At 41.5% G+C, this 26,839-nt stretch overlaps 1 protein-coding gene and 1 long non-coding RNA gene across 7 annotated transcripts in view; one reads left to right on the top strand and one right to left on the bottom strand.

The window, feature by feature from the left end:
- Nucleotides 1–26,839, top strand: part of LOC309621682 (uncharacterized protein) — a 155,368-nt gene that overhangs the window by 34,076 nt on the left and 94,453 nt on the right. Inside the window, exon 3 of one of the 6 annotated variants that reach the window (XM_082378376.1) lies at nucleotides 18,077–18,132. The exons of the other annotated variants lie outside the window; for them this stretch is intronic. The gene's annotated coding sequence lies outside the window, so the exon portion shown is untranslated. The remainder of the gene's footprint in view (nucleotides 1–18,076; nucleotides 18,133–26,839) is intronic. 6 annotated transcript variants of the gene reach the window in all.
- On the bottom strand, nucleotides 4,200–18,068 carry LOC309622611. Its single transcript, XR_014241027.1, has 2 exons — nucleotides 14,839–18,068; nucleotides 4,200–14,533 (listed from the first exon to the last, which is right to left on the bottom strand). It is a non-coding gene; the product is annotated as an uncharacterized lncRNA (long non-coding RNA).

Here is a 26,839-nt window from a genome sequence, read left to right as displayed (position 1 = left end):
GTGCTAGCATAGTGCTTTGGAAGTAAACAGTAAATATTATACTCGAACCCAAAACATTGTATATGAAAAGCCATGCAAATTAGAAACAAATTCAATTTTTAAGAATACATATATGTTGATAAAAACAGTGTGTTTGGAACATCTGGTTTCTTGAATTCATTTACATGTGGGGAAAACTTGATTATTCTCTTTAGATTTCTTGAAAGTACAAAGAAAATTGAGGTGGGAGTGCCTGACTTCCCAGCTATGAGCCCTGAGCTTTTATTAAGGGTGATTTAGAAAGCAAACCTTTTACATTTATTTATTTTATTTTATTTATTTTTGGCTACGTTGGGTGTTTGTTGCTGAGCACAGGCTTTCTCTAGTTGGGTGAGTGGGGGCTACTCTTCATTGCATTGCGTGGGCTTCTCATTGCGGTGGCCTCTCTTGTTGTGGAGCACGGGCTGTAGGTGCGCGGGCTCAGTAGTTGTGGCGCACGGGTTTAGTTGCTCCGCGGCATGTGGGATCTTCCCAGACAAGGGCTTGAACCTGTGTACCCCGCATTGGCAGGTGGATTCTTAGCCACTGTGCCACTAGGGAAGTCCCAGAAAGCAAACCTTGTAGTGGAGAAGTGTTTTGATACTGCCTGTTGATGAAGGCATACTTTTTGTTTATTTATTTACTCATTTTATTGCATGTGATAATCGTTTCAATTCAGTAGTTCTCTTTCTCTTTTTTTTTTTTCTTTTTAAGCAATCTATGGGGATTTGTAACCACAATGGCAAAAAAAAAAGCTCATGGAGGTTTATCTAGTAGTGTTCATGTTTACAAAATTAGATGCTGAAATGTGATGGAATCCTCTATTCATAGGGTTCCAACTTGCTATAAAAGTTTAATAAGTTAGAAGATTGATTCGCGTTCATGATTTTCTTATTGTAAAGTGAAATCATAGTATATATGTACATTCATTGGTCACTCCCCAAATAAGGTATAAATCATGTAGGTACAGTTTTATAGGGAGTAGGAGAGTAAGAATCAAAGTTTGTAGTTATTTTGCAAGCATCTTGCTCCTGTTTTTGTAACACAAATCAGAGAAGTCTTTCATGCGCCCATCTGTTTTTCTTCCATTTATACCTTCTGTATTTTCTGTGGGTGATTTCCTCCCTTGCCGTGCTCCTTCCCCAGAACCAGTATTAAATCCCAGATCATCACCCCAGTTTCATCACCCTCTGTTTGTAAGGCCTCAACCGTCACCCTCTGTTTGTAAGACCTCAACCGTAGGGTCTTCATGAGAGGACCAAGTTCTTCCTCCAGTCAGGCCAGGTCCCAAGGATGTCTTGGTCTGTGTCTCTGGGTCCTTTCTGGATCCCAGTTGTACCTAACAAGCAGCCCAGCTCACCTTGAATCTGAAGAGTATGCATTTTCTATAGCCTAAACTTGTTAATGATTAAACACACAGGATTAGATGTTGTTTGGTGAGTATGCAGCCTGTTTAAGTATATATTTTACCAGTTAACAAACACTAGAGAGCTATATATCAGGCTCTTTGGAGGAGAGAGTGTTTGGGAGACAGCCCTTCTCAGCCCCATGTTGTCACAGGGGGCAGTGGGCTCTGTGTTTGGGCAGGATCTGGGATGGGGCAGAACCAGCCTTGAGTCAGGCAGGCCTGGGTTCCAGTCCCCACTCCCCACTCCTAGGATCCATGGCCCTAAGCAAGTTACCAATCTCTCTAGGCCTTGGTTTCCTTATCTGTGAAATGGAGAGAATTGTTATAATAATAGAGGCAACCTCTGTAAGGCACATCTGGAACACAGTAAGTGGTGGTTATCACCACTGTTAAAATAGGAGCAAGTCAGCTTTAAGTAATCCAAGAACTCTGAAAGTTTCTCCCGAATTGTTGGCCCCTCAAGCCAAGGTGCTCAAAGCATTTTTGTAGCTGACGTTTTCAGGAATGTGGTGTGTTTAATGCTGGTGCCGCCCTTTCCATATTGAAGCTTGCTGTGAGTTTCCTGGCACTGCTTGCCTTGATTGCCCTTTCTTCAGCCGGCAGCTTCTGTAATCTGGCCTTTCCCAGGGCTTCCTTTGCCTTAAGGATCAAAGGAGTGTGTATTTTGACATGAGGTAAAATTAATAGTCGTCATTTAAAAGTTAGTCCTGTGGTCAGATTTGTTAGTGGGTATGTGTTTCCCAGGAGTGAGGGCCACGCTCCATGGTGATGTGTGGGATAGAGCTAAGGTTCTCCCTCCTGGGGCAAAAATCTTTGTTGGAAAGGGGGGTTCAAAACCCAAAAATTGTATAAAAAGTGTTTATGTTTATCCTGGGAGAATGGCAACACATCACGTGCTGTTAACGGGCCTGGCCCGCACTGCAGTTTGTGCCAACTCAGCGAGGTAATTTATTTCACTGAGGGAATTGTGGGTTTTTTGGTGCCATGGATGGGTGTCACTGAAACCTTATTTTAAGAGGAAAATAGCAATTAATGTTAGAAATAGGAAATAGCTTTACAAATTTGTGGTGGAAGAGACCCAATAAAAATGACTGTCAGAAGTTCCCCAAAGGTGAACATCAGAATTTATGAAAAGTGTTTTCTGCCTGGTAAGTTGACAGCTTTTGATTTGTAAGTATAAACCAAAGGATGAGTGCCATGAACGGAGCAGAGCATGCGTGAATGTTACTGTAGGGAAGAAAGTCAGTCCCTGGGCTGTTCAGGCAGTCATCTGTGTTGTCTTACGGACAGGTGGCAGAGGACCGGCTGTGTTTGGTCAGATTAGGCCATGTCTGTGTCATTGTTGCTATTGTTCTCCTGCTGGGAGATGACAGATGGGAGAGGCTGTCCTGGAAGAGCGGCTGTTAACCTGTAACTCCGGGTTTGCTCGCACCCATGCATAAACGTTTCAGCTCATTATTTTAAGAAACAAAAGACCACAGCATACGGGAGCCCCTCAGTTCTGATTTGTTTAAAGTTCGTTTTTTTGGTTTGCCTGTCTGTAGTATTGCTGATGTGACTGGGTCATCTAAATTAAAAGGGACTCTTAAAAATTAAGTTAAAGAATGATTTCCTGATGAGAATTACGATTTTCAGACTTTGAGGAGAACTCTTTTTTTAAAATGACGTATTCCAGTGGAGCCATGGCCTCTGTGCATTTGACTCGTCGAAATTCAACTGTACGTGCATGGTGCAGAAACAGAGGAGAGAGAAATAACAATGAAAATGATGGGGAACTGCTAACCGTCTGCTCAATGAGAGTGTGTGCTTTAGAGCAGGATTTCTCAACCTCGCCGCCGCGGGCATTTTTGTGCTGAATCATTCTCCGCTGTGGAGGCCGTCCTGTGTATCGTAGGATGTTAAGCAGCACCTCTTGTCTCTGCCGACTGGACGCCAGCAGAACTCGCCTCCCCCAGTTGTAAAGATCCGAACTTCTCCGGACACTGCCCCTTCTCCCCTGTGGGCTGGGGGCAGGGAACGGGGAGAAGCAAGATCATCTTGGCTGAGAACCACTGCCTTAGAGTGAGAGTGTTAGGAGGTTCTTTTCACTCTGTTGTTACCTCAGGTGACCTGGGTTCCAGGTCCTCTCACACATCATCTTGCCTTACTGGGTATGACTGAGTTAAAAGAAAATAAAAACTGAGGCCTAACAAGTGTAAATTGCAAAGGATAACTCAGAGAAAATGAGTTTAAAGCATTGGGGATTATGCCTCAAGGGAGAGCGGCCTCAGTGAAATCTCTCCTAGAAGTTTCTGAAGGCCAGATCCTTATAAAGAAAAGCAGCTGGTCCAAGGGGGAAGGGGGGAGGGTGGGAGGAATTGGGACATTGGGATTGATTTATATACACTATTGATACTATGTATAAAATAGATAACTAATGAGAACCTACTGTATAGCACAGGGAACTCTACTCAGTGCTCTATGGTGACCTAAATGGGAAAGAAATCCAAAACAGAGGGGATATATGTATACGTATAGCTGATTCATTTTGCTATACAGTAGAAACTAACACAACATTGTAAAGCAACTATACTCCAATAAAAATTAATTAAAAAAAAAAGAAAAGCGATTGGTGCTTTTACACAAATCCTTGCCTTGTCAGTTCAGAATTTCTTGGTAATAGTTGGGGCTCATTGCCAATTTCTAAACCCCAAGTCTGTTTATTGAGTCTGGATAATACCACTGGGCTGTTTCCCTGCTGTTTTTGACCAGTTTTCTGAAAAGCAGTCACTGGTTCCTTTTTCTCAGGCTCAGCGTCCCAAAACAGACAATTCTGAATGGATATGTTCAAGGCTCGGTGCAGACTACCTTTGTCAGAGTCTTTGAATTATTTTTCATACAGTATGGCTGGGGAGGTCCTAGATTTTAAAAACAAGGTTTCTTTCCTTGAATCTGGGTGGGCTTGTCACTCCTCTCACCAGTAGAGTGTGACAAAAAGTGTCAACATGTGACTTCCAAGTCTAGGTCATAAAAGGCCATGCAGTTTTCCCTTGATGGTGGGAACACTGCTCTTCAAGTCCTGAGCCGTCATTTAAGAGGTCTGCCCTACGGTCATTGTGGCAGGTGCTCCAGGGGACAGTCTCAGGTAAACCCAACCTTCCAGCCAGCCCCACTGACATGTGAATGAGGCCATCTTGGACCCTCCAGACTAGCCCATCCATCTACTACCTAACGACCCCTGCCGTTGCTGCCTGGAGTAGAAGCGTCACTCAGCTGCTCCTTGCCCAGATTCCTGGCACACACAGTGTGAGACGCTATCAAAGTTGTTGTTTTAAATGACCCTTAATAAAATAAATCAACCACTTTGTCTGGTGTGCTATAAAACTTATTCTAGAAGCTTCTTGAGAGGTGGTTTCTTGGTCTTCTAAAGAAATTTTGAAGGGTAATCATGACTGCACATGTTATGCCTCACTGCCCACTGTGATGCCTCTCGGGCATTAAAAATATTTTAATTTTAACAAGTATTGCTTAATAACAACTATTCAGCAAATAAAAGTGAAGTTGCTATGGTTTAATCTGGAGATAAGGGTCAGAGCCCTTGCCTTCATCTGGTGCCTTATCCCACATTAATGCTCTCTTTGCCCAAGGCAACTCTTTGGAACCTCCCTGAAGCCCACAGTTTGAAAGAGCTTTTCAGTTAGTCTTACAAGATTAGATCAATTTGCCCTAAAGCCAGTACTGGGGTTGCATGCACTCTAAAAGGTATGTCTCCTGGAGGCGATCAGAATTAAAGTATAGGTTGTAAAAATGGAATCTTTGGGAGTATGGCTGCGTGTCTGTGTGCTTGTGAGCAGCCAGAATGACTATCCCTTAGGCTGACCCAGTTAGGGAGGGAAAACATACAATTATTTGTACTTACCTTTTTCTTACAAGAGAACTGATAGTGTCCTTGTAAATGTGAAGTTACTGGCACTTTTAAGAAGCCTGGAAATAACATAATGACCATCATAAGAAGAGACTTGTGATGCTTCAGATTTTAAGTGTGCATAACGAGTTCTCCCAGAAGCCAGGGTTTGCTTCAGGAAAGTCAGGATTAACAATTCACATGCAGGGATCATTTCTCCTAATTTAGGGCAGGTGGGTGGGGTGAGCTGCCCACATATAAACAAGCCCAGGTTGTTAGGGGTGTGGGCGACATCCGGGATGTCACTGTTGATGGCTGATGTCAGTGACGAGCATCATATTAGTCTCAGGAACTGTTGGCTGTAATCTGACAAGGAGGGTGGTAGTTACCTTCTGCAGAGCCGGGGAGGACTGCCGGTGAACATCAGGCTGCCTTAGGGCGAGCTGGAAGGCTACCCACATTCTGAATTCCTTGTAGCATCCTTTCCTTTTCTCTCTGGGATATGTCAGTTCACAGTCCAGGGATTAGGGGGGCTGAGCATCTGTTGGCATGGTGTTCTGAAATTTGGATATGACTGCCTTGGAATTCTTGCCAAAATCCCTTTCTGGCTTTGTGATTTTTGTGTTAAATGTCCTCAGAAGCAATCCATAGTCAGAATGGCTACAAAGAAAACCTGAGAAAGGATGTTTGCATTTGCCAAGGGAATGGGAGAGTGGGGAAGAGAGGAATAGAGGGAAGAGTGAAGGAGGAGGACAGGAGAGAGGAGGAATGGGTGAGGGGCTGGAGGACACAGTGTGACTGTTGGTCCTGAGAGCATGAGTACCACTGGCCCCTTCAGATCCCACATCCCGGCGCCAGCTTTGCAAAGGTGAGCTCCCTCTGTGTCGTCATCTAGGGGAGTTACCTTTGGGTGGTCCTGCTGGCGTGTTGCCTCATCAGATGGCAGAGAAGAGAGGGCAGGCTGAAGAAGGAGTGTGGTTGTGTTTCTTGCATATCTATCATTATGACCATCTTGGTTATTTGTATTTTTGGAGCCAAGTGAGCAGTTCCCTTTGTGTCAGAATAGAGGTTCTTATTAATTGTAGTACCAGGTTTTGGCTCCAAATTGGATTTTTTATTTTTGGACAATCTGAGTTCTTTTGTGTTAGTCTGAACAAAGGGAAGGGCTTCTCATCTGTAGATTGGAGATCGTCTGGCAGGTCCTAAGTTAATTTGAAATCTTGGGCTTAGCGTTTATGAAAGAACAGATTAGGAATGCCTACCATATATGGATTTGTTTTTATTTTTTTATTTTTTTAATATTATTGATTGATTGAGTTTTGGCTATGTTGGGTCTTCGTTGCTGTGCGCGGGCTTTCTGTAGTTGCGGTGAGCAGGGGCTACACTAAGTTGCGTTGCGTGGGCTTCTTATTGCTGTGGCTTCTCTTGCTGTGGAACCTGGGCTCTAGGCACCCGGGCTTCAGTAGTTGCAGCACGTGGGCTCAGTAGTTGTGGCTCACGGGCTCTAGAGCGCAGGCTCACTATTTGTGGCCCACAGGCTTAGTAGCTCTGCGGCATGTGGGATCTTCCCAGACCAGGGATCGTACCCGTGTCCCCTGCATTGGCAGGCGGATTCTTAACCACTGCACCACCAGGGAAGTCCCTATATGGATTTGTTTTTAGAAAACAGTTTTCTGTCAGCTGCTGAGTCCTGATGACTTCTCAAACATTTGGATTGTTTTTAGTCTAATTGCCAAACTAACAATGCAGCGTTGAGGCAGGGGAAGGGAGGAAATATGGTTATGTATCTTCTTCTTGTCTCTCCTTTCTTTCTTCATCTGCCTTTGCTTTCTAACAGGTATTTTTTGTTTCAGTTTTCTTGATGTCCTTTTGATTTGCTTTTCTGTTTACTGTAATGGTTCTAACTGAGGCAAACCCACTCTCCTCCCCTGCCCCTCCACATTCCAGGGGTGTTTGCATCTGGAAGGGAGATTTTAGGATCCCCAAAGGCTTTGTAGGGTTTCCCAAAGGCTTTTAGGAAATAGGGACCAGGGATCCTAAATGTCTACATAGGAATCCCTCCTGAAATGTTAATTAATACTGCCTGCATTGTAGATGGCAGTCAAAGGCTCTTCCACAATTTGTGGTAGAGAAAGAATCTTGACCATTGATTTATAAACTGTGACTAGCTAAGATAAAACAAGCTAGTCGAGTTGAGTGGTTAAAAGGCCAGGCTTTGGAGCCAAACTGCCTGGGTTTGAAACCAGCTCTAACATTTGCCAGCTGGGTGATCTTTGGGAAGTTAACCAGCTCTAACGTTTCCCAGCTGGGTGATCTTTGGGACACTACTTAAAGTCTCTTTGCTTCAGTACCCTCATCTGTAAATAGGGGTTAATAATACGTCATAGGTTTTTGTGATGATCGAATGGGTTAGAATGATACTTGGCATATTTTAAGTATTCAATAGTTACTTCTTTCTGATAAAATATCATTCTAAATGATCTCAAGGCCTTAACCCTATTCTTAAATCTTTTAGTCTTTTGTTTTCTTTTTCTAAACATGAGCTATATTGATGTTCAGATGTTTATATTTACAGACCCAATATGAATTTTACCACAATTTTAAATTCAAATATAAAAAAATGATTTAAGAGTATTTTTTTAAAAAAATAATTAATTAATCTATCTTTGGCTGCATTGAGTCTTCGTTGCTGCACGTGGGCTTTATCTAGTTGCGCGAGCGGGGCTACTCTTCGTTGCCGTGTGCAGGCTTCTCATTGTGGTGGCTTCCCTTGTTGCAGAGCATGGGCTCTAGGCACGCGGGCTTCAGTAGTTGTGGCTTGTGGGCTCTAGAGCTCAGGCTCAGTAGTTGTGGCGTACGGGCTTAGTTGCTCCACGGTATGTGGGATCTTTCCAGACCAGGAACCTGTGTCCCCTGCATTGGCAGGCGGATTCTTAACCACTGTGCCACCAGGGAACTCCCTAAGAGTATTTCTTAAAGACTTTTAATGAAATTGGGTAGAGTCTTGCAATAGAAACAATGTCTGTATGCTAGATACCGTGAGAAGAACTTATAATAGTCTGATTTAGGACTGCTTTTCTAATTCTCGAGGTGGCGCTAAAAAGTAGATTCTTTCTCCTTAAAATGAGTGGGCTTTACCCAGAGCCTCAGATGTTCAGAGTATGGGTAATAACAAGCTTTCTTGACCTTCCGCACCCTCCTGAGACCCAGTGGAGATGAGCCCCCCTAGCCACGGAAGGTGGGTAGAGTTGTTCTAGTAACATTTATCTGTTGGGCCCTGCTTCCTAGGGGTCCAGCTAGAAATGGTGCCCATGCAAACCAGGCCAGTCTGCCCAACGGCATTGAGGGAGACCAGACCAGATTCAGGGCCAGGACTGTCCAGGTATATTTTACCCATGAAGGCTTTTAAAACTTAGAGCTAAGCCCCGTCATCCACTAATGTTTCTAACATAGCATTGCCACCCAGGTCATCAGTCAGCAAGCATTATTTCGAAGTTCAGTTCTTCAACTATTGTAGAGTACTCTCTGGTGACCTAGGAAAGAAAGTGCTGTTATTATTATTTTTTTTTAAAAATTCTATCTGTCTATCTATTTATTTATTTATTTAAGCCGCTCTGGGTCTTCATTGTGGCATGTGGGATCTTTAGTTGGGGCACGTGTGATCTTTTAGTTGCAGCAATGTGAGCTTCTTAGTTGCGGCATGCACGCAAGATCAAACCCAGGCCCCCTGTATTGGGAGTGAGGAGTCTTACCCACGGGACCACCAGGGAAGTCCCGGAAGTGTTGTTATTAAGTGGCATTTGCTTGGGGTGTACTAGGCCCCAGGGAGGATACTGACCAGGGCTCTCTTACAAAGACAGCTGTTGACTCCTCCCAGTTATTTTCCTGGTAATCCTTTAATGGATCATAATATTAACATCCCCATTTTGTACCTGATGAAGCTGAATCACAGGTTTAACAACTACTGCCAGCGGCCCGCCCCCCGCCCCCACCCCGGGCAAAAATAAGCTTCCTAAAAACTTCCTCCCCCTCAAACAACTTCCCCCATCACAAACAATTCCACCCCCCAAAAAGTTTGTACAGCCAATAAGTAGGAGAACTGGATTTTGGACCACATCTCTGTTTGATCCAAAGCCTGTTTTAAATCACTACTTTGGCCTTTCTCTTAGTATGAAATAGGCATGGATAGTCCATTTTGAAATGGATTTGAAAATTTGAAACTGAGAATAACAAGCACAGAGAGATGGAAATTACTCATGATAGGAGAAGGTTGACTTTATGTAAACAGAAGACAGTAATAATTAGCATCTGTTTTATGCCAATCTTCACGACCTCCCTATGGAGTATTAGATCCATCTTACAGATGATGCAATAGAGGCTCAGTGAGTATAAGTAACTTGTGTAAATAACACAACCAGTAGGTGAAAAGCAGGGATATGAATTCTTTTCTCACCACACCATGCTGTGAAAAGGCTGGGAAGGTCTCATTGCCTCATCACTTCCAGTCACTCCTAGGGTACATGGGACAATCCTGGAATTAAGACCCAGGAAAACCAAGTGTATCTTCCAGGCTTCTCACTGTCTTACGGAATCAACAGCCTTTACCTTAAATTCATTTCTCATCCAGGAAACTTATCCATGGCTAAAGAGAGAAATAGCCCACAAGGGAGGAAGAGGACTGGCAAAGGAGACATGACCTCTAAGTTGTCGGTTCCATGGACTTGGCCTTGTTCCTGTGGCCTCTGCTCTACAGAACCTGGAAAAGAGCCAGTGAGAATTGGCACTCTTTGCACCAGCAAATGCATCAACTTTGATGCACAACTGCCTGCCCCACTGAGCCACCCCATCTTTCTGGTGCCTTATCTGCCAGGAGGACCTGAGGGTTGCCAGGTGTGCATGTGTTGGAGCTCACTGGGGAGGAGAGGCTGGGATGTGTCTGTCTGTCCTGGAGCAATTAGTGGACCATCCCACGTGCATCACGAAGGATGGCTCTTTGCTCAGCCTTAATTCATTAGGAAATCGCTATCTCCCCAGCTCATTTGGTGCTGGCCTTAAGGGCAGTGTAAATAGAGGACCAAGTACTGCTATAAAATGGAGTCCAGTGCTTTTGATTCAGCCCCTGGCACCAGGCCTCTGAGCCATCATTACAGGAGCTGGTTTCATAGCAATAATTCTGGATATTGGGGCAAGGAACGGCAGCCTTTGTGTAGGGGAAATGTGCCATGGGTAGGTAGTTGACTGCTTATTAGTTTACTCTTTCAGCCAAATTATTTTTGTTGCTGTTAAAAATTAATTTTAATAATTGCTTTTGGATCAAGCTGTTGAATAACTGAGCCAAGTTTTCATGCCCAATGAACTTTTATAGCAAACTCTCCTCTCTTTATGGGGTTATTATGAGGATGATACTTGTAAAGCACTTTAACTGCTTAACAGAAGGCTCTGGATAAATAGTGGTCGTACTTCCAGATTTGGATTATACAATGGCATTCCAGTCCTAAAAGATGCAGATCATACTCTCCTACTAACCATTTACTTCAGTGGCTATTTTCCTATTTTTAATTTCTATAGAGCCACCTATGCAAAAGACTTGGAGTGATTTTTATTTTTCCATAACTTTATTCAACTGTTTAAAATAAATCTCTTTGAGAGGAAATGTTTTCAGAGTATCAAAGTTTGAATAGTAAGTAGATAGTGGAAAATGCTCTATTGTCAATGAACAGCCAGCTTTGCATTAGTTTGTAACAAAATGTCTAGTGAAAGGGGAGTCCTTCACTATCAAAGAATGTTTTTTTCCTGCTGTTCTCTTCTGTTTTGCCTTTTGTCTTAGGGAAAACACCAAAACATAAAAATTGTTGTTTTGTTCTTTCAGAGAGAAATACATTCCCTAAAAGGGACTAGCATACAATGTACTGTGGGTTTTTAAAGAGTGAAGCACCTATTTTGTGTGTGTGTGTGTTGTGTGTGTGTGTGTGTGTGTGTGTGTGTGTGTGTGTAGTCGAAGGGCTTGTCTGTATGACATGTGGGGAAAATGGAATTAGAAAAAGACTCCCCTTTGTGGCCTCAGTACATTCTGAGTTTTAGCTATAGATTTTCAGTAAGACTTAAAGTTTGAGCTCCCACATGATCCATTATACACACAGCAGCTGTCGGGGTTGTTAAAAATGTAAATTAGAGTACATTCATTCACTGCTTAGAATCTTCCAATCCTTTCCTGCTGCACATAGGATAAAATCCAAGTTCCTTGGCATGATGCATGAGGACTGGTGTGATTTGGTCCTGTCTGCTTCGCCAGCCCCAGCTCATCCTGCTCGAGTCCTGAGACCTTTTTCCTGGTACTCAGCCACCAAGCTCCTGCCCTACCCAGGACCTTCACATGTGGCTCTTTGCCCTGAGATGCCCTTGTCCCAAGTCTCTGGTGTGCCTTCCTGAGGCTTGGGCTTCAGCACTACTCCCCAGGCTCTGGTGTGTCAGTTACTGAGAAAAGAGCTCAGAAGCCTCCTGGGCCAGGGTCAGATGGTGATTCTTATCCCAGCAGGGTGTAGGGACGGACAAGGAACAGAGGTCAAGGCCCAGGCTGAGCTCCACTTTGAAAGTCTTTCTTCTATACCTCAGCCTACATTGACCTCGCCCTGCTCTGTACTGTCCTCGGAGCCAGGCCACACAGTTTAGAGCTACCTGTTCCCTGGCCCAATCTGCTGTCAGCTTTCTGCTGGCAAGGCAGGGACTGTCATCCCTTGCTTGATGAACACTGGCATTATGTCTTGTTTGATTTTAAAAACTAGTGCCTTGGAAGAATTTTTACCCCTATCCATTTGTTTGATGGCTTGTAGCAATTCATAAACTTTCTTTTTTTTTTTTTTTTGCAATAACTAAGCAATGAAAACTGAATCTGGAGCTGTACCCCTTAACTCTGCTTCTTGCTTCTTGGGAAGAAACACTTATACATCCTATTAATGCCCAGGCAATGCTCCTTTCTTTATTTAGGGTCTAATCATCTTTTTGCCACGTGATAGATGTCAGCATATTGGTGTAATCCCTGCATATGGCCAAAAATCACACTTTTAAAACAGATTAAGAATTATTCAAGAATGCACAGGAGAGAGAGGGAGAGGGAGAGAGGAAAGAATGAGAGGGAAGGGGGTGGGGAAGAGAAGGGGAGGGAAGAACAGTAACTGCTAGAGAAACTCTTCTTTGCTGCTTTAATTGTTAGAGAGATTGGACTTTGAGGTTGGTCTGCATTGGAGAGACTACTGATGGTGTAGTTTTCCCTGGACTATGTAGCCTTTTTGCTTAATATCTTTCTTATTTGCGGATGCCCTGAATTTTTGGAATATTTGAAGGGGGGGCTTCTCCCCACCCACCTGTAGTGTGTACCACAGTTCTAGACCCATAGTCGGCCTCCATTAGGGACCTATTAACTGGTAATTGTTTAGATACTTTGCTCCTTGAGTGGAATCTTGCCAGCACAGTTTACCCTTGAACAATGCAAGGGTGAGGGGTGTCAACCCCACCTTGCAGTTGAAAATCTATGTATAACTTGACTTACCCAAAACTTAACTACTGATAGCCTACTGTTGACCGGAAGCCTTACTGATAACGTAAGCAGTCTGTTAACACATATCTTGTATGTTACATGTATTATATTCTGTATTCTTACTCTAAAGTAAGCTGGAGGAAAGAAAATGTTAAGAAAATCATAAGGAAAACACATTTACAGTACTGTACTGTATTTATCAATACCGTAAGTTCACATCATCTGTTTACAAGATGAATCGTCTGTCAATACCTACATCAGTATTGTCTTATATGATACAAAACACTGTAGATGTTATATGTATTGTTAACACTAGACATCAGAAATGAAGAGTGTGGAAAAGAAATTCATATTTATTTACAGGTGTAACAATTCATGCATTGATAACGAAGAAGAAGCAGTGTAATTGCTTTGTGGTGGCCTAGTGTAATAATCAATGTGACTGCTTCACAGTAGCCTAGCCTATACACTAATGAGTGAACCGTTATACAGTTTTTATGGCATACAGTCATTAATAGTACAGTATTGGAAACATTGTTACTTTTTAAAAAAATCACTTACCTGTGATGATAGGCTGATACACAGTTTCTCCAGTTACAAGAGAGAGAGGCATACTCTACAGTAATGTAATTCTTTGAAAGCAAAGTTATAAAACCATAAGAAAACGAACACATTATTAATTTTATATTAAATATTACTCACCTTAATGCCCATGTAAGTATAGACTAGTATCTACTTCTATACATCCATGACCTACCCGACTTTTTCGTAATTTTTTTTGATATTTCTAGGCTACGCTGTTCGTCTGTAAATTTTTTAAATTGTCACAAATCTCCAAAAAAGTTGCCAGTACATTTATCGAAAAAAAGCCTGTGTATAAGTAGACGTGTGCCATTCAAACCCGTGTTGTTGAAGGGTCAACTGTATTTGGTGGGTGTGCTTAGACCAAGTCTTTTCCAGTGGCCATGGGCTGCCTTCTCTCCTCTCTCTTCTTTCATCACCTCTGGGTAAAGTTTCATTTTTAGCACCATTCCCTCCCCGGACAGAGCACATGCCGAGTACAGAGGGCCCGCCTGGCATTCCCTGAACTAGGACCTGCGGTTCCACCTGCCCCTCGCGGAGTCACGGAGCAGGAAAGTGCGTGTGTGCTGCCCAGGAGGCTGGTCCAGTGGGCTCAGGTGGGGCGGACTGGAGGCAGCTCTGCCCAGCTCTGTCCAGGCCAGTCTGGCTAGATGACTCCAGGAGTGCTGGGAGCTGTTAGCCAGGCAGGCTGTTTCTCCGCAGCAGCTTCTGAGGTATGGCAGTGAATTTTCACCCTATGAATAAAGGATGACTCTTAACTGTCTCTAGAAAAAATTCCTTTTTTTTTTTTTTTTTTAAAAGATGTATTAGTGACTCTTTCTCCTCCCAAATGGAAGAAGCTTAATTTTCTGGTTTTTTTTCTGTTGTTTCAAAAAAATGCTTAATGTAGAAAGTGCAAACAATACAGAAAAGTACAGGTAGAGGGCAAGCCATGCCAAGTACTAACCTTCTAAAGATAATTCTTGCCCATATTTTTGATGATTATCATACATATATACACACAACCTTAGATACATGAAGATACATGAAATCATATTACAAGGCATTGTTTTATTCTTTCCTTCACAATAAATTGTGGTTGTCTTTCCATGTCAATAAATTTAGACACCTCCTTTTTTTTTTTTTTTAATTTATTTATTTATTTATGGCTGTGTTGGGTCTTCGTTTCTGTGCGAGGGCTTTCTCTAGCTGCGGCAAGTGGGGACCACTCTTCATCGCGGTGCGCGGGCCTCTCACTATCGCGACCTCTCTTGTTGCGGAGCACAGGCTCCAGACGCGCAGGCTCAGTAATTGTGGCTCACGGGCTTAGCTGCTCCGCGGCATGTGGGATCTTCCCAGACCAGGGCTCGAACCCGTGTCCCCTGCATTGGCAGGCAGATTCTCAACCACTGCGCCACCAGGGAAGCCCAACACCTCCTTTTTAATATCTGAAGAATATTCCATTTTATGAATGTGCTGTGGTTTATTTAATCAAACTCTTATAGATGGAATATTTTCCCTGTTATGAATAATACTCCATTAAACGTCCTTGTTTCTAATGATCTCACAGGGTAAATGGATTAAAACTACTGAGGCAGAGTATTTTGGATTTTCATGCAGGTTGACCAACTACCATCAGAAAAGTTGAACCATTTTTTATTATCCCATAATGAAGGAAAGCCCTTGCTGACTTTCTTTAATGTTGTACTTTAATGTATTTTATTTTTTAAAATATTTATGTATTTATGTATGTATGTATTTATTTATTTATTTAATTATGTGGCTGTGTTGGGTCTTAGTTGCAGTACGCAGGATCTTCGTTGTAGCATGCGGGATCTTTCGTTAAGGCATGCAGGCTCTTCATTGTGGCATGTGGGTTTCTCTCTAGTTGTGGCACGCAGGCTCAGTAGTTGTGGCATGTGGGGTCTCTAGTTGTGGTGCACAGTTCTAGAACACGCGGGCTCAGTAGCTGAGGCACATGGGCTTAGTTGCCCCACGGCATGTGGGATCTTAGTTCCCCAACCAGGGATTGAGCCTGTGTCCCCTGCATTGGAAGGCAGCTTCTTAACCAGTGGACCACCAGGGAAGTCCCTTTAATGTATTTTAAATGATTACATTTTCCAAACTTTTTAGCTACTTTTTTTTCTTGGCAAATATATTTGGGATAACTACATAAGAAGAGATTTAATGATTAATTTTGTAGCTTCAGTGGTTAAAAACCAAAAATGAATATCCAGTGTACATTTTCCCTCACATTATTCTGGTATGCAATTGTATCTGTTTTTGGCTTTCATACTAAGTAGTCACCACATTGGAAGTTATGTAATTAAAACAGTGCCCTTTTTCAGTCTTTATTTTGAAGAGTCTGTCATGCTCCATATTTTCATATTACTCCTAAAACTTTGCCAAAGAGGACTTTTTGACAGTAAAAGTAGCAAAAATACTATTTTGCAATTTGATAGGGATTTAAAAAAATAACTCTTGAGTTCTTATTTGGAGGTGTAATCTTCAGGTGAGTATTCTAGCATTTCTACCAAGGAAGCACTGCTTTCATGACCATCTCTGGTTTCTTCTAGAATGCTTTCTCCATTCCTTTCAGTCTGTGAGAGTTTTCCCAGATCCATGTGATTCATGACCTGTTGTTCCACCTCTTTGAACTTTTATCTCCTTGATCTCATTTGTCCATCCCCTGGTGTCACCTGAAACTTTTTACCAGTTCATTGGTTAATTGCTTATCTTTCTTTTACACTTTCTTGAGTTCATGTAATGATAGGGAGGGATATCATGTATCTGCTTAAAAAGCTTTTTTGCTGTGTGCTCTTTTACTGCCTGGAGTGATTTAACATTTGAAGTTCATTATGTGCTCCCTTTGTCTGGGCCTTACAAAGGTCCACAAAACGCAGACTTTGGCTGTTGAGATTATTGCAATACCGAGGTGTAGGCACTTTTAGCTTAAGGGAAAAAAACAATACCAACTTCGTTTGTTTGGAACCTTATTTGGAATTTGAAGGGATGAGTTTTAAAGTAGTTTGGGAGAAATTTTTCAGTGTCTTCTCTCCTCATTAGGTAAAGCCTTCCAGAGGAGACAGACTTTTCATGTTGAATTTTGATTTAAAAGACTGGGGTCACTAACTGGAGGGCAGGGATAGCTATTGAAGAGGCTAGTCTAGAATAACATGGGAATGAGAGGTGGGAAACAAGAGGAGGGGAGTAACACAAAAAAGATGCGCAAAAAAGACATCTTGGAGAAGGTTGGTGGAGCAGATATGGCAAATTTTATTTGTAATTAGATCATAGCTTATTTTTAAATGTCCTTTGTTCACGTCAGAGTGGCAAAATATAAACCTATGGAAGGAGATGCACGCCAACTTTGGGTGTGGATTCGTAGAAGAGAGGGGTCTGTGATAGACCCAATGAGGCTGCTGTCTTTTCACACCCAGTACTCAGGCTGCAGGGCAAACCAGAATGCGGGGGACTTTCACTGGGGATGTTGAATAAAGTGCGTGCTCTTCCATCTAGCTGAATGCCAGGGGTCCAGGCTAGAGTTGACTACTCTGTGACAGTTCACGCTGCTTTCTAGCAAACAGCTGGATTCCCCCAGTGTCTAAGCCTTCTCAGGGTGAGTTGTATGAAAACGACTCTTTCAGGACACTAGGGTACTAATGAACTGTTGCTTTAGTGCTATTTAATAACTCACAGTCTTAGTGCAGTAAGTGGTAATTAATTACTGACTCTTTGAGCCACCGGGGGACCATTTGGTGATTACTGCTTCATTGCTGTTTAATAAATTTCTGTTGTACATTAAATAGCCCTCTGCAATAATTCATGGCCTAGTCCCTAGTGGCAGAAAAAAGTTAATGCTGCTTCTGGAGATGCTCATCTGAAACCAGACAGTCACTTAGGCAAGGGAAAGTAAAGGTGCAAGAAAATCTTTCAAATTAATGGTGCCTGGACTTCTGCATTTCATGGACTAGTTTTCTTGGTTTTTTTTGTTTGTTTGTTTTGTTTGTTTGTTTGTTTTGGTTTTTTTTTAGTGTTTAGAGACATACTTAAGGTTGTTAAATTTTTGATTTTGTCAAATATTTTTCCCCTAAAGAAGCCTGACTCGAGAGCTCATTGCCTAGGGCATAGTGGGCACTTGGTAAACACCAGCTGAGTTGAATGGAGTTACGCATTTTAGGACAGACTTTTTGCTGATGACACCTGTCTAATTTTATTCCTCTTTCATCAGAGCTCATACTGGAGATGTTAATTTTGTAAAATGTGTTCTTGAATATGGCTGACTAAGGAAATTTCACTTTATGTGGGGATTGTGAGGGTTAAATAGCAAGTGTGAAAGCTTTGGAAGGGCATCAAACCAGATTGTAAATGTAAGGTAATTAATATTGTCCACTGACAATACTACACAGAAATGATTAATCTTGGATTATATTAAATTCTGGGGAATTCTAAAATGTAGAGCTGATTAATCTAAAGATAACTCATCCTCAGGTTGTTGTGTCTTGATTCCTGAGCTAAATTTATGACAGCTCAAAGGAGAAAGTCTTAAGATTGATTTAATTAAAATTGATACTTTAAAAAAGAAGCATAAAGGCTGCCTTTTCTGTGATTTTGCCTGTCATAGAAGCTGGATGTGTCATAAGGTGATCTGTCTGAATTCTATCCAGTTTAGGTGGTATCGTGGTCATGGTGGTGGTAATGGTGACATAAAAAATCCTAAAAATCCTGGTGAGTATTTTGAAGGATGGTGGAAGGAATGATTAGCAGCTAATGACATAGAGAAGTGGCCCATGGTTCCTGGAATGGCTGATGCCCAGGTTAGTGCCATCTATTTCCCAGATAGGTGTCATCCTGCTTGGAGGCTAAGTGATGCATTAGTGCATGTCTTGCTTCTAATGACCACCAGCTTTTGAAGTTGCATTGCCTGGATGTCCTGTAGAATGTCTCATTTTGTCAGCTAATCAACAGTTAATTGAAACACTTTTCATTAAACTCCTCTTTCTAATAATGTTTAAAACATAATTTAAACCCTAGGCAAACCATGGCTTCTGTCAGCTGGCTTCAGAAGCCCATTAATACAGGCAAAGTCTACTACAGTGGGGCTGGAAAACCTTTCCTTACCCTGGAGGTAATGGAAACCTCCCACCACATTTTCTGATAAAACACATTTTAAGAGATGAGTTTTCAGACGCGTTATTTTGTACAGGTTCATTCAGCAAATTACTAATGTATGAAACTGTAAACACATTGATCAGACATAAAGTTAAGTACATTCTTGAGAAAATTCACCATGTCTTTAACCCTAGTGGTTTAGCGGTTTAAGTAGAAGGGATTTAGAGAGTTCATAATAAATGCAGGGAATAGAATAAACAAAAAGGATTAAAGGAAATGTGTCCCAAGCAGCACTGATGTAGAACCTCGTTCCTCGTTACTCTCCCCAGGGATCCTGCTGGCTTTATTGTAGAGCCAGCCTTCAAGAAGCCACAGAGCAGACAGGTATTTTAATAACACAAATTAAGAAATTAATTTTAATGGTCGGAGTGTGCATGTGATGTTGGCGTGAATACAAGGTTCTCTGATCACATAGCAATCTATTACGTGTCTTTGTTTTGACTTTTTACAATTTGTGTTTGTTCAGCAGCTTTACAATCACCAATCAACAAACTATAGCAGATTGAATTCTCATGTCTCTGTCTCTGCTTTTGGTTCTGAGATTGTATCCATGTGAGATTGTTTTATGGTTTTAAGTGGTGAGCAAGTACTATTGTATTTAAAATATTTACTGTTGTTGTAATTTACATTCCATATAGATGCATGAACCACATTTAGCTCACTTTGAATAGCCCATTTAAGAAATTGACCCTTGAACAACGTCGGAGCTAGGGACACCAGCCGCGTATAATCCGCGTATAATTTATAGTCAGCCCTCTATGTCTGTGGTTCCTCCATATCTGCAGATTCAACCAACCAGGGATCATGTAGAATTGTAGTATTTACTGTTGAAAAAAATCTACATGTCACTGGACCCGTGCAGTTCAAACCCGAGTTGTTCAGGGATCAATTGTATTTCATCGTTTTGTGTGTCATAGTTTGCTCAACTAGCCCCATATTAGGGCATTGGAACTCTTTTCGGTTTGAGGCTGGCATAAATAATCCTGCTGCAAACATCTTTAAGCAGATTGCCTTTCCCATTGGAGTTCATTCTTGGGGCTGTATTTCTCCAAGAGAAGTGCCTCCTGGTAAAGGGTGTGGACTCATGTAGCTCTTGCTCCATTTTTATACTTCCCATTTGCTTCAGGCGCCCTCTGAGGAGATGTAATGGGAAAGAGAAATACGACTGGAAGGAAAAGGAACTGTCTCTGAGGTGTGGAACCTTTTTATTGGTTCAACTATCCGAGAACGATAGTTGTCGGATCTCTAAACTGAGGCTCTGCCTGCTGTGAGCTAACAGGTGAATTAGGCATTTGGAGGTAGCGGTTCAGAGCACAGGCTGTGGGGTTAGCCAGGCGTGGCTTCACCTCCGTGGCCTCAGTTTCCATTTCATAAAATGCATATGTTAACACCTGCCACATCGTGGGTGGTGGTGAGGTTTAAATGAAAGGATGTGCTGTAAAGTGACTCACTGACAAGAGGTCTGGCTCATGTTCAGTGCTCAGTGCGTGCAGCTGCTGTGATTTGCTCTCACTTGGGGCCTGTGGCAGCAGACCTCTGACGTGGGGTCATGCAACGTTGGCAGGTTGGTCCCCAAGTCCTTGGACTCTCGGGTGTGTTCACTGAACCCCAGGTCAGCACGCTTCTGACTGGGCTAAGTCCTCACCGTACGACTCATTCTCAGGTTTATACGTTGAATGAACATTGGTGGTGAAGGGCCTCTGTGGCTTAGACTCCCGCACAGAACTAAATCTAATAAGAGTATCAGCATCTCTGTGTAGCAGACTTACACCATCCTTTTTTAGTTTGGTGAAAAAATGGAGAATTTGAGAAGGATGTGTTCCTTTCAATCCTGTATTTTCTTAGCTTGAATAAAATGCCTTTAGAGAAGCGGACAGGTAAGAATTTTAACTTATTCGGGTTTTATAAGAAAATGTTGCACCTTTCACTTTCCTGTGACATTAGAAGGAATCTTTCTACCTTAAAACCACCTAATTTTATCAAGTCCAAGAAGTGTCAATGTCATTTGGACCTTAATTTTTTTTTTTTTTCTTTTCTATTTCCCTTCTTCAGTGCCTTCATCGTCCCCTTTAACCATATGTGTACTTTTGGATCAATGACTTGTCTTTCTCCAGAGTTTGTATCAGATATGCCTTCCTTTTCTGGAAATTTCAGTGGAATATCTTTTAAGTATGGTACCATATTTTGTTAGTATTTTGGGGGGTTAGAGTATAAACTAATGTGTGTGTTTTCCACATAACTATGTTTTTTAAAAGCACTTTTCAATTTTTTGGTTTTAAAGGGTTAAACTTCCCCACCCATTTACTCTTTGGTATTGAGCGTCCAGCCACAGCACAACATTTACACTTGTTCAGCAGTGTTTAAGTAGGAATGTGGTGACTCTCTACACCCGTGTTTCCACTGCTGGAGGGACTGAGGATCTGAGGAAAATGACTTTAGGGTGAGGAGACTAAAAGGCTGGAGAAGAAGCCCCCGTCCCTCCTCAGTCCTCTGGCTTCTCTTCTTTCTCCAGCGAGTTAGCCGGTGGCCTGAGGAGAAGGCAGCCAACATGGGGGGTTTCATCCTGTGTTGGCCCTAACCCTGAGGAATGCTTGTGAGGGGTTGGAAGGTTTTGTATTGTTTTGGTTTTTTCCCCGTCTCATGCTGTTGAATTCATCAGTGGTATAAGTTTGCTACATAGAGATGTTGATACTCTAATTAGATTTAGTCCGTATCTGTTGGTTCTTAAAGAACTGACATCTTTCTGTTGGGGTTCTGCCTCACTCACCAGAGCCCTTCACTGTGAGTCTTAATTCCTATACAAACCTGAGAATAATTTGCGTTGTTCGTGGGCACTTGTCCTGGGCAGAGGAATTCAGTGAACGATCCATGACTCTGCACTCTTGGGACTGTCTGCTCAGGGACCTGCATTCTCAGTGGTAGTTTCGTGACCATGGTAGACTCATCTCAGCTTAATAAATCTCAGGCCAAACCACATCACCCCTTCAAGAAAAGGCATTTGCTCTGTTACCTCACTGTCACAAAGAAGTCAAGGGTCCAAATATTTATCATCCTCACTGACACCTCACCTCTCCTTTCATCACCAGACCAAATGGTAGGCGTTGTTCTACTTAATTGTATTTTCACAGTTTTTCCTCTGAGGCTTCCCTGCCTGCTGTTACTTGATCTTTCAGACGTGAGTGCCCTCCTGGCCTGTGGGGTCTGGCAAATGGCAGACCTGCTGGTCAAGTGTTGGGCAGATTTAGATGTGATTCCCTTTTACTTTTTAGTGTTTGGGGAGTTTCAGTTAATTCTTTTGCTTTTTTAAACAGCTAATTTAAGTTCAGACACAGGCCAAAGTAGAATGTTGTCCTGGTTGTCTACTGTTTATGTTCATTGTGGAAAGTATTTTCTCTGAACATTTACTTTAGTTACCAACTTCATAGTATTTTGTTGGTACTGTCTCTCTGAAGGGGCAAGTATATTGTCTGCTTGCACTCATTAGTCATTTCTCTCTATGAAAGCTTTATGATTTGATTTTTCAAACTCACAGTAGAGAAACTATCCTTTGACTTGGGTTATAGTTTTAGCTCCTTTTTTTCATAATCCCTAACCCCAAACTGAAGGGCTTACTGATGAGCTCTTACTCTGAACTTTGATGTGGCCGTATATTGGGAGAACACCATGAAGTAACAGTGCTTTTGTTAGAATTGGTATCTAGTTTGCTTACTTGACAAGAATATATCTGTAATTTTATTTGAAAGGCTCACTTTTAAGTGAAAAACCTCACCTTGAAATTTTCAAAACTATTTGGGAATTTAGTAAGTGCGATGCTTTCCATTTCAGTCTTTCAAAATAATTTTCATACATGAAAAACCTCCCTTTATTTGTTCTCCTCTGTTTCCCTAAGAAGCATCTCTTTCTGAAGAGTATATTGCCTGCTCATTATTAATCTAAGTGAGAGATTAATTGCTGAAACTCACAATTAAGATTTGCTTGGCCACTTAAAATTTTCTTTTGGTCAGAGATTTGACTTCTGAACAGTCACTTCAAAAATTCTATCTTTTCAGGCATTTTCTGAAGAGAACTCCAGAAACTGCCAATGATTTGGGGGACAATTTGAAAAATCCCGGATTTAAGGGCTAAGAAGCATTCAGAATGGCTGAGGTGGTTACACATGCAGAAGGACGTCTCATTTTCTACACCAAGTCACAAGTAGACAAGATCCCAAGGCTAGGCAGTAAACCTTGATGTTTCTTATTCATTTAACTGTTGGGCTGGCAGGCAGAGCCTGTGTATAGACATATGGCCTCCTCTTAACAAAGTTCAACCTGCTAGGAGGAGGGTTTATCCTTGGCCATTTAATCTTGGGAAGTTTTTATCTCTAGGAATCATGGAAGTCACAAATAAAATACATTTCACATTAGTTGAGAAAATAAAACTATATCTATAACCCTTGGAAGGACAGAGGAATGACATAACAAAACAAAGAGCACGGCTGTGTCAAAAAGGGGCTGGAGATCAGGATGCTGGGCTGACAGTTAAGCACACCAACATTAGAGCTCAGCATTTCCTGTGACTTGTTGCTTGAAAAACTAGGGATAACTGGACCTGGATTAACTAACACGCCTGTTACTGAAATGACTGTATGTTCAAATTTTGTGAAATAAGACTTTCTCATATCTGTGGGCTTTGCATAAATGTAATAATGCTAACCATGAAAACAATATCCTTTATTTTTTTAACCTTGGAATGTTATTTGAAATATAACATGAAATAATTCATGAGGTTATTGGTTAATTGGTGGATAGACATTCATGATTATCCATTGTTCTCACTTGAGAATACTTAGGAGAGTACTATTCTGGAACTCCACTAGAATGCTTTCTCTACCAGAATGCAACATTAGACAGATCTGTTTTGATCAAGTGAATTAAATTGTGCTGTGAAAAGAATCTCATTGTGAGGTTGCCTTGACCCAGAAGTTCCTAAATTGTCCCTGTCTTGGTGCCCTAAGTGTCTTGATAATGTTTTCAAAAGAAATACCTAACAGTTTTGTTTATTAAGTACTGATAGATAAGTACAAACAACCTACTAAGTATTAATGTCCTAACAACTTAGTTGCCATTTGAAAAAGTAATACCTATAAATTGAAAAAAATATGTTTTTCTCTTTACAAAATTTTAAAATTTATTTCATTCTTAAATACCCACCATTATTTGCTAGTGGGATGTGTCACTAAAACCTTGGAATTAGATTGAACACTCCCACCCTTATTTTTTGCTCCACATTGATTTTCAGATATACTTGGCTTGGTATCATAACAATTGTAAAAAACTCAATTTCACAAAGATAGGATGTCATCAAAAGTACAATCTGTGAATTAACTTGAACTAGTCATTTTTACAGTGTCCAACACTTCACTCTGTTTTCTTTGAAAAATTGAAATACCCTTCCATCCTCCTGTGAATTCACTGTGGCTCACCAGGGCACCTTGGCACGTACTGTGGGAAACCTGGTGTTAACCTGTATTTGTTCTCTATAACTAAGTTGGAGTTGCCTGAAAGGGCCTGTGTATTTAACTGCATTATCCAGAAGTTGCCTCCCATTGTTATTTAGTTTGTTGTTGTCAATTTTTGATGGCCAACAAAAACATTTCTAGACTTGGCCTCCTAGAAATTATTTTTTTTCCTTTTTTAAAAAAATTATTATTGGAGTATAGTTCATTTACAATGTTGTATTAATTTCAAGTGCACAGCAGAGTGATCCAGTTATACATACGCATATATATATATATTCTTTTTCAGATTCTGTTCCATTATAGGTTATTATAAGATATTGAGTATAGTTCCCTGTGTCATACAGTAGGTCCTTGTTTATTTTATATGCCTCCTAGAAATTCTTATTCTGTATGTTTGGGATGAGTGGGTAGAACCCAGGTATCTGCATTTTTAACAAGCTTGCCTGGCAATACTGATGCATGTGAGGTTTGAGAACCACTGAATTCCATCACAGATCTCTTAAGTTCAGGGACCATGTTGCTTTTCACTTAAACACCTTCTTATGCCTATAATATAGCATAATGTACATTTGACAAATGTTAATTGAATGTATTGGACTTATTTATTGTCTCTTACTTCACTTCTCTCTCCTTCACAACTTCTTTTGTTCCGTCCCTTAAAAGGGGGGGGCGGGGGAGCGGGAGGAAGGATTGGGTCTGAGAGTTTTGTGACTTTCCAAGCCTCCTGTCCACAGTCTTCCCTGTCTGCCCTGCCAGTTCCTCACTCTCCCACACATATCCTTTCATCTTGTTGAGTCAGTAGCCCATATTCCCTGAGATACACTTGGTACGTTTCTCTCTCTATCTTTCCTTGCTTCTGTCCCACACTAAGAGATGTAAGTTTCCTAAAGTGGGAAAAACTCTGGGTTTGGGAGAAAATTGAAAAAATTTATGTGTTAGGCTAGAAGAGACTTAGATTATGATTTGATACAGTACTCCCATTTTAGACTTGGGGAAACACAGGGAAGAGATGTGATGTACTCAGGGTCACACAGGGAGTGAAAAGCCCCACTTGGAAAGTGCATCTCCTGGCTCCACACTCGGGGCTGTTTCCACTCCCCGCCAGACCCACCTCATTTCTGGGGGTGCTACAGGATCATCTGTGAGTTTTCCAAGTCCCACAGGTAATTCTGGTATGGACCAGAGGCTGATAACCGGGCTTGGAAATACACTTTGCTCACACTATTATCATGCGTAGTATGTTAAATATTACTTTGTGTTTTATTTAGTCAATACTTACAAATTGTTTCCTTTTAAATGTCTGAATTTTCATTTCATATGAATTTACAGACTGTGGAACATGGACAACTTAGAATCAATGTTTGTGTTTTAATGGGAAGAAGGGAAAAACTTGAACAGAAGAACCTATCAACATTATCATAAAAGGAGGAATTTGTCTTTTCTGGATGCTTATTTATAAATTACATTCTGCCAGCATCCAAATGTGGTTTGCTGACCAGCCAGCTGAGCATTTCCCTGCCCAGAGCCTCTTTCTCCTTCTGGATTCCTCGCTGGGGTCTGAACGGTTGGGCTCTGGGGGCCTGACTTTTGGACAGGTGGGGGACATGGCTGTAGTGGACATTTTCACGCAGCAGGGTGACGCCTTCACCCCTAGGCAGAATTGGAGTGATTAGATAAGACTCACGAGGATTGCCCAAGGAAGATCAGTGATTTTTACTGTGCTTCTCTTTATCACATTTCTGGTATATTTTAGAAGAGGTAAGACCAACTTATGTTGAAGGAAAACTGGGCACTGTGAAACTCATGAAAAATACTCTTGCAACTTTGGAATTCCAGGGCTACTTCATTCAAATATTTTATCACTCATTTGTGCCTGCATGCTTCACTCATTTACTCAGCAGAATTAAAGTCTCTCCAAGAGCTCATCCTGCAAGAGCTTCTTACCTCCCGCGAGATGATGCCGAGCTAGGTTATCTTAAGCAGGAGTGTGTGTCCTGGAAATCCAGCCTTCTCTCTTGAGAACTAATCTTGTAGCTGTGCATCTTTTCAATTCAACTTCAAATAATATTTGTTTGCCTTTGAAGGTAGACATTATAATGACAGTGGAGGAAAAGAAGTGTATAATTTGGATGTCATATGAAGTTGCTTGTAATTTATTATCTCGTGACCTATTTCTTCAGTCGAGAATAGCTGGAGAATTGAGAATGCCACTTTTTTTTTTTTTTTAACTGATGAAGGAATGTTTCACCTTTATTATCTAATATAATCAAGAATAAATTTAACTTAAATCCACAGATAAGAGTGATATCACTTAATACCATTATTGGTAATGTAAACCCCCCTTTCCCTCAGACTACTCTTTCCCAGAGGTGCTTATAAGGAAAAAAATGCTATTTGATATTGGGTTTCTTTTCTGGTTTTTCCTTGTCTGGAATCTCCTCTAAAGATGGGCAATTTCAGAGAGAAGGAATGCCGTAGATTCTCCTGATGCCATCCTGAACAGCCAGGACTGCTCGTCATGTCTCTCATCACTGAGACATCATCCATCATGATAGAAAGAGTGTGCAGATTCCAGGCGGCAGAAATCCGTCCACTCACTGCGCTAGAGTTGCCTTTAAGCACTGATGTGGCTTAAACTGCGTTTGACCTGGTGCTTCGGATTCAAGCCAGTAGGTGACTCATTATTTCAGATGTTTGGTTTGTGCTCTTATAGTTGAAGCACTCTGTAAGGAAAATAGAAAAGCCTGTTGTAGAAATACGGTG

This window comes from Balaenoptera borealis, assembly GCF_965194805.1.
Source record: "Balaenoptera borealis genome assembly, chromosome: 2".
NCBI classification, from domain to species: domain Eukaryota; kingdom Metazoa; phylum Chordata; class Mammalia; order Artiodactyla; family Balaenopteridae; genus Balaenoptera; species Balaenoptera borealis.
The sequence above is the reverse complement of the archived record's forward strand: the minus strand, read 5'-3'. Positions and strand labels throughout refer to the sequence as shown.